Source organism: Hevea brasiliensis, chromosome 12 (genome assembly GCF_030052815.1).
Source record: "Hevea brasiliensis isolate MT/VB/25A 57/8 chromosome 12, ASM3005281v1, whole genome shotgun sequence".
Taxonomy (NCBI): domain Eukaryota; kingdom Viridiplantae; phylum Streptophyta; class Magnoliopsida; order Malpighiales; family Euphorbiaceae; genus Hevea; species Hevea brasiliensis.
In genome coordinates, this window is record NC_079504.1 from 75263987 (window position 1) to 75271683 (window position 7697).

The following is a 7697-nucleotide window of genomic DNA, read 5'->3' on the forward strand; positions in this document are numbered from 1 at the left end:
ATTTCCGTTTCCTACTTTGGAAGTGTAGGATTCGCTAAGTTAGTGGGAGGACCAATTTGATTAAAAGACCATAATCATTTTGGTTAATTACATGATACATTTACTAATTAATCTGGTTATTTTCTGCAGTTAATTTTCTGATAAAAATGAGCACAAAACAACCACCACCATCCAATATCCTTGCAAGCATACTTGATCGCAATAGGTCGACAGGACCTAATCTGTCTGATTGGCTAAGAAATTTGAAACTTATCTTGAACCTTAAACATATAGGATATGTTCTAGATTCAAATGTTCCTGGTCCCTTACCTCCAGAGGCCACACAAGAGGAACATGAAACTTTGGATAAGTGGAAGGAGCATGATATGAGAGCTAAGTGTTACATGCTTGCTTCCATGAGTAATGAGTTCTGACGACATGAGAACATGCAGAGTGCGAGTGAGATCCTCCTTCACCTACAAGAGTTGTATGGTGAGCATAGTAGGAATGCTAGGTATGAGATATCTAGACAGCTATTCCGTATGAGGATGTCTGAGGGACAGAATGTTAGGGATCATGTCCACAAGATGATTTGGCTGATTGAGCAGTTGGAACATCTTGACTTCAACATGGATTTCCAACTACAGACGGATTTGATCCTTGATCCCTTCACGAGTCTTTTGGGAATTTTGTGACAAATTTTCATATGACTAAACAGGAATGCACCTTAGCTGGTTTACTCAACATGCTGGTTATTGCCCAAAAGAATATGCCAGGCAATAAAGGAAAAGAGGTAGCTTTGGTTGCATCTTCTTCTGCTGGAAAGTCCAACAAGAAGAAGGACAATAAGAAAAAGAAACCTCAGATTCCTGGTCCTTCCAAGAAAATAGCTAAACAGAAAAGGAAGACTAAAGCTGATAAAGGCAAAGGAAAGTGTCCCCACTGCCACCAGGAAAGTGTTTCCATTGCCAATAAGAAAGTGTTTCCATTACCAGTAAGAAAGTGTTTCCACTGGCCAGAGTATAGCAATCTAAAAGAATGCAATGCCATGGTGAAAACCAACTCAAGTTCAAAATATATTTGGCACTTAAGGTTATGTCATGTTGCAGAAGATAGGATTGCAAAACTGGAGAAAATGGGGATTCTATCCTCATTGGGCTCTGAGCCTACTCCAACTTGTGAATCTTGTCTTCAGGGCAAAATGACTAGATCACCCTTTGTTGGACAGGGGCTAAGAGCTGAAAATATTTTGGAACTAATACATAGTGATGTATGTGGTCCATTTAAAGAAATGGCTAGAGGGGGTTTTCATTATTTTATTACCTTTACTGATGATAAATCAAGGTTTGGGTATTTGTATTTGATGAAATACAAACATGAATCTTTTGAAAAGTTCAAAGAATTTAAATATGAAGTAGAAAATCAAACAGGAAAGAATATTAAAGCTCTTCGATCAGATCGTGGAGGTGAATATTTGAGTACTGAATTTGATGAATACTTGAGAGAGCATGGCATTGTTTCTCAGCTGACTCCTCCAGAACGCATACGGTGAATGGTGTATCTGAAAGGAGAAATCGTACCCTATTGGATATGTTACGTAGTATGATGAGCTATACTGATATGCCAATCTCCTTTTGGGGATTTGCATTAGAATCAGCTTTGTATATTCTGAATAGGATTCCATCAAAATCAGTTTCTTCCACACCTTATGAGATATGGCATGGAAGAAAACCAAGTCTTAAGCATGTTAAGATTTGGGGTTGTCCAGCTTATATCAAAAAGCTGAACACTGATAAATTGGAGACCATATCAGAAAAAGGTCGATTTGTTGGATATCCAAAAGATAGTTTTGGATATTATTTTTATTTGCCTACTTCACAAAAGGTTGTGATAAGTAGAGATGCCATATTTCTTGAACAACAGTTTGTTCAAGAAGGAGGCAAAGGAAGGCAAATAGAGTTAGAATTGGAGAATTCTGACCAACTAACAGATCAGATGGATATAGATCCATCTAGTCAACCTATACCCATTGATGAAACATCTACAGCTGTTCCTCGTAGAACAACCAGGGTATCTCACCCACCAGTGAGATATGGTTTTCTTTATGAAAAAGAACAAGAGTTGTCTACTCATGAAGAAGTAGATCATGGAGATGATCCACTTACCTATGAAGAAGCTATATCAGATATAGACTCTTCAAAATGGATTGATGCTATGAAATCCGAGATTGATTCCATGTATAAGAATCAAGTTTGGGATCTTATTGACCCACCTGAAGGTATTGTACCTATAGGGAACAAATGGGTTTTCAAGAAGAAAATTGGTTCTGATGGAAAGGTAGAGACCTATAAGGCAAGGCTAGTAGCGAAAGGGTTTCGCCAAAGGCAAGGAATCGACTATGAGGAGACTTTCTCACCTGTTGCCATGCTTAAATCAATTAGGATTTTATTAGCAATAGCTGCGTACTATGATTATGAGATTTGGCAGATGGATGTCAAAACAGCTTTTCTCAATGGATACATTGAAGAAAACATTTTCATGAAACAACCTAGGGGATTTGAATCCCAAGATGGTTCCAAGGTATGCAAGCTAAAGTAATCCATTTATGGGTTGAAACAAGCCTCGAGGAGTTGGAACATTCGTTTTGATGAAGCCATTAAATCCTTTGGTTTTATCAAAAATGAGGATGAGCCATGTGTATATAAGAAGGTTAGTGACAGTGCTATCACTTTCCTTGTCTTATATGTGGATGACATACTGTTGATGGGTAATGATACAGGTATGTTGATGACTATAAAGGTATGGTTGTCAAATACATTCTCCATGAAAGACTTAGGGGAGGCAACCTATATTCTTGGGATTCGCATCTATAGAGATAGAGCGAAAAGAATAATTGGTTTATCCCAAAGTCTATACTTGGAAAAGGTGTTAAAGAGGTTTAACATGCTTGATTCCAAGAGAGGATTGTTACCAGTGAGACATGGTATCCACCTTTCTAAAGAGATGTCTCCAAAGACACCTGAAGAAAGAGATAAGATGGCCAGGATTCCATATGCTTCGGCTATTGGAAGTTTAATGTATGCAATGTTGTGTACTAGGCGGATATTGCATATCTTTATTAGTTTGACTAGCGGTATCAATCCAATCCAGGTTTGGAACATTTGGATAGTATCAAGAATATTCTTAAGTACTTGAGAAGAACTAAGGATTTATTCTTGATTTATGGAGGTGGAGACTTGCAATTGGATGGTTATCACGATTACGATTTCCAATCAGATATTGATGATAGAAAGTCTACCTCTAGATATGTGTTCATTTGTAATGGAGGTGCGATCGGTTGGAAGAGTTCCAAGCGAGCACATTGCAGATTCCACTCTGAGGTGAGTATATTCTTTGCATCGGATCTTGCAAAGGAAGGCTGTTTGGATAAAGAAGTTCGTGACAGAACTTACAGTAGTTCCTTCCATTGAGTCAGCAGTTCCACTCTGCTGTGACAACAATGGAGTGATCATCTGAGCTAAGGAACTAAGGTCTCACCCAAAATCCAAACACATAGAAAGGCACTACCACATTATCAGACATATAGTTGGGCAAAGGCGATATAGCCATGCAGAAAAATAACATCAGCTGAAAAAATTCAGTTGATCCATGCACTAAGCATTTGTCACAAGCTCAGTTAGACTGACATCTTGAGAAGATGGCTCTAAGGTATTGTAATGAATGGCTCTAGTGCTAGTGGGAGATTGTTAGTAGTATGCCCTAGAGCATATCATTTAGTATGTACCTTGTACATATTTTTATTAATAAAGGCATTTCCACTTTTCCGTTTACATAATATATTTATGTGTAATAGAAAAGGTCCATTGATATTTTGTTAGAAATATTATTCTTAAGTTGTTAAGAATATGAGTGACAATATTTCTAGCACGAAATATCATAAATAGGTTCACAATCGAGGATACTTCATAATAAGGACATGACTTATCCAGAAAGATTGTATTCATGTTTGTTCCCAAGTTATTTATATGAGATATAAATAAGATGGAATGGTGAGTCTCATGCCATATAACAAACATGATAGGCACTTATAAATGATAAGTAGGCCGAACCAGTGACACTTATAACAAGCACATGGAGTTTACTCTTGTCAATGTTTTGTCATAAATCATATCAGTGCATATAATCTTTAGACCTAAGATAGCACAGTTATCTTGTATATAGGTAGTTTGAGTTTGATACTACTTTCATACTTGTACTGTGTATGGGTATATGGGCATGTGTTGGCTCCTACTAGTTATATATGGAGGTAGGTGTTGATCAAGATGGAATATGTTCCTCTAAGTAAATAGAGATAAATTCCTATGTTCATTTAATTGTTCTTGATGTTTCAAGTTCTGGCAAGATCTGAGATAGATTTATTCGAAAAGAGTTTACGATGAGAAAATCTTTTAATCAAGAACTGGAATTAAAAGAGAACATAATATTCATAGCAAATGGAGTTTGACATAAACCATGACTCCAGCTTGAGTTGGGATTTTGTAACAGAGAGATTCTAGTGCATGGTAACATATGATTATAGGTTCATTTAAGGTAAACCTTATTACTAATTGGGTGGCCATGGCATGCTATGCTAGGTGTTAACCATGGTCTATGAGGTTCATAAAATGATTTAGAGAAATCATTTATGGTAAGAAAGAGTTCTGATGATATTAAGAGTTGATATCATGTCTCATTGCCAATTAGTGATGAGCCTAGTAAGTCACACACATACACAAGTTATCACCTATTTAAATATGATTTAATTAATTAATTAAAGAGTTTAATTGATTAATTAAATAGGTTTGGTTTGCAATTAAATTGCAAAGTCCCTAGCATGACTTGAAACGAAATCTAGATTATTGGATGTGTAGTATAAATTAAAATTATATTTAAAGTGTTTAAATATGAATTTAATTGATGAGAAATTAATTAATAGAGATTAATTAATTAATTTATATTTGATATAAATTAATTAGAAGAAGAAAATAATTGTTTTGGGTTAAGAACTCAAAATTAAGACACAGGGGCATTTTGGTCATTTCACAGTGTGACACGTGGCACCATGAGATGGTGACACATGGGATTACACATAAGCTTGCCAAATGTTTTTTAATCATGTAAGATGATTAAAATCAAGATTAAATATAGTTTGACACTTGGCACAATGTGATTGGGTCACTTAAACCTAGAGCTAATCAAAAGGTGACATGAGGCTAGGGTTTAATGTGTTAACCTAGCTATTTAAGTGTGGTTATGAAAAGAAAAAACAACCAGTAGCCAAACTCCTTTGTCACGCCACTTTGAGGGTTTTTATCTCTTCTTCTTCATCTCTTATCAATTCAAAGAGATTAGCCATCAATCTCTTTAATTAAGAACACTAGAAATTGTTTCTAGTGTCCTGTTTACATCTTTAATCTCTTAAAAGGCAGAACTTGAATTTCTAATTAATAGAAAAGGCTTTAGAAGCTGTTCAAGGGCTGCCATAGGTGTTCTTGGTGTGGACAAGCTAGAGGGACAACATCTGGTGTCCTGAAGACGAATCTCAAAGCGCAGAGACATCTGCGATACATCAAGAGGTTAGTGTAATCGTTCTTGATTTAATCTAGGGTTCTAAAATTAATCTGATTAATTTTAAAATCTTAAATGGCAAATACAGATCCAAAAACATGTTAAAAGAGTTTTAATATGTTGTTTATCATTGAAATCAAATAGATAAAAATAAATCTTGCATGATGCATGTGACCCTAGGTGAAAAATTTTGAATTTCAATGGTATAAACTTGTGTTTTCACGCTTTCGTTCCTTCATCCCATACCCCTAGTCTCAGCTGCTGCAGGTGGAGCATGACTCTCCACTTTCTCCTCAACTGCTCTCTGTGATGTAGGGTCCATATCCTATTCAAAATAAGAAAGACAAACAGATCTGCATTAGTGTCACCTCAACTCTTACAAATGCAATGCATAGTATGGACTCAATCTAGGCCCAGAAACGCCTAAACCGTGCTCTGATACCACTAAATGTGACACCCCTTACCCGTCTACAGTATATCCGAGTAAGCAATGTCACACGGTGTATCGGCACACTCTATTTTACCTTAATTAATTTTTATCATAGTTTTGAATATAACTTGTGAAATATTATTGATTTAAGTTATTTATTGAAATTATAATTTATTTGAGGTTCCGAAAATTTTATAGAAAATCTGGCAGAGTACCGGCTAAAAATGGAGAAAACAGTTCTTTGGAACCTGTGAAAAACACTTCCAATAATCATATTCAATCATCTCAAACTCTAATATCAAAATCTCAACATTTTTCGATTTCATTTCTCAATCATTCGTCTCATGTGATAATCATGTATATATCACAGATAAACATTCACTTTTCCATTCACAAACACAATTCTCATTATTTACATGAACATCAAAATACATTTCATAAGTTCAATTACATATGAGAAAATAAATATTAGTTACAAAATATCAAAATGAAACCTAGTGTCCTACCAATGCACTGAAGATGGTGAGGTGACACGGACACTATGCAGAGCTGCAGGATGGTCTCACCCAGTCTACGGTCTACTGGGCTCTCGATCAGTATCTCCAGAACCTACGCGTGGCAAAAGCAACGCGCTAAGCAATAATGCTTAGTGGTGCAATAATAAAATAAAAGGAAATAACAAAAAATAAATATGTATTGAATGTATCGATGTTTTACTGGTTTTGTACTTGTTATAATCATTTATTTTGTTAACTTTGTCCACTTTCATTCTTTTGGTTGCCCAAGTAACCTATACCGGATGACTGGACTAGATAAATGGGTATACTGGCGCTGGGTATTTAGTACCTAGGGCCGTCACACCATTGGTCACGTATGCATCTCCCGGTGTGCAACAGAACAGCTAATAAGCTATAATGACAATAGGCACAAGGCCAAATATCAACACAAGGTCAGAATGGTTAAAAGCCATAAAATCACAGAATGGCATAATGCCATGTGCAGTACTGCTAACTGAACCCTATTGGCATGCCAAACTATCCAAACCAATCTTGTTAGGTATACTAGGGCATTAGATACTTTTGAATTCTTTAATTTTTGAATTTCAAGTTTTGGTATCACTATTCACCTCATTGGTCAACAAAAATGTTGACTTTTGGATAGAAAATAGGTACATTGGTTTTAACTCCCCAATGTACCACATTTTGCATTCAAAACTTGTTGGAATTAATCACTAATACCATTTTTAAGCTTAAACTAAGGGAGCAGAATTTTCAGTTTTTGTACCCTAAATTTACTGTTCCATTAGTGACTGTTACAGTGGGAATTTGAGGAAATAGTACACATGAAAGTTGTTCCTTATTTTGTCTAGTTGAATTTCTTTTTTTGAATCACTCCATTTGGAGTTTTGTAGCTCCAGTTATGGTTCAAAAACCACAGCTGGCCGGATTGCAAAACTGCAGAATTGACCATATCTACAGTGCAGTGAACAATAACTGCCACTGCCTTGTTGGATAGGTTCTGCTCATAATTTGGGGTAGGGTTCTCCATGAAAGTTGTTTGTCTATATCTTATCTTGTTGCTGTAAAACTTTCAGGTCAATTGGGCCATTCTACAGTGAGTTATGGCCAAATGAACAGTTACTGTTCATTTGGTCATTCTGCAGAATCTGATTTCAGGGTAT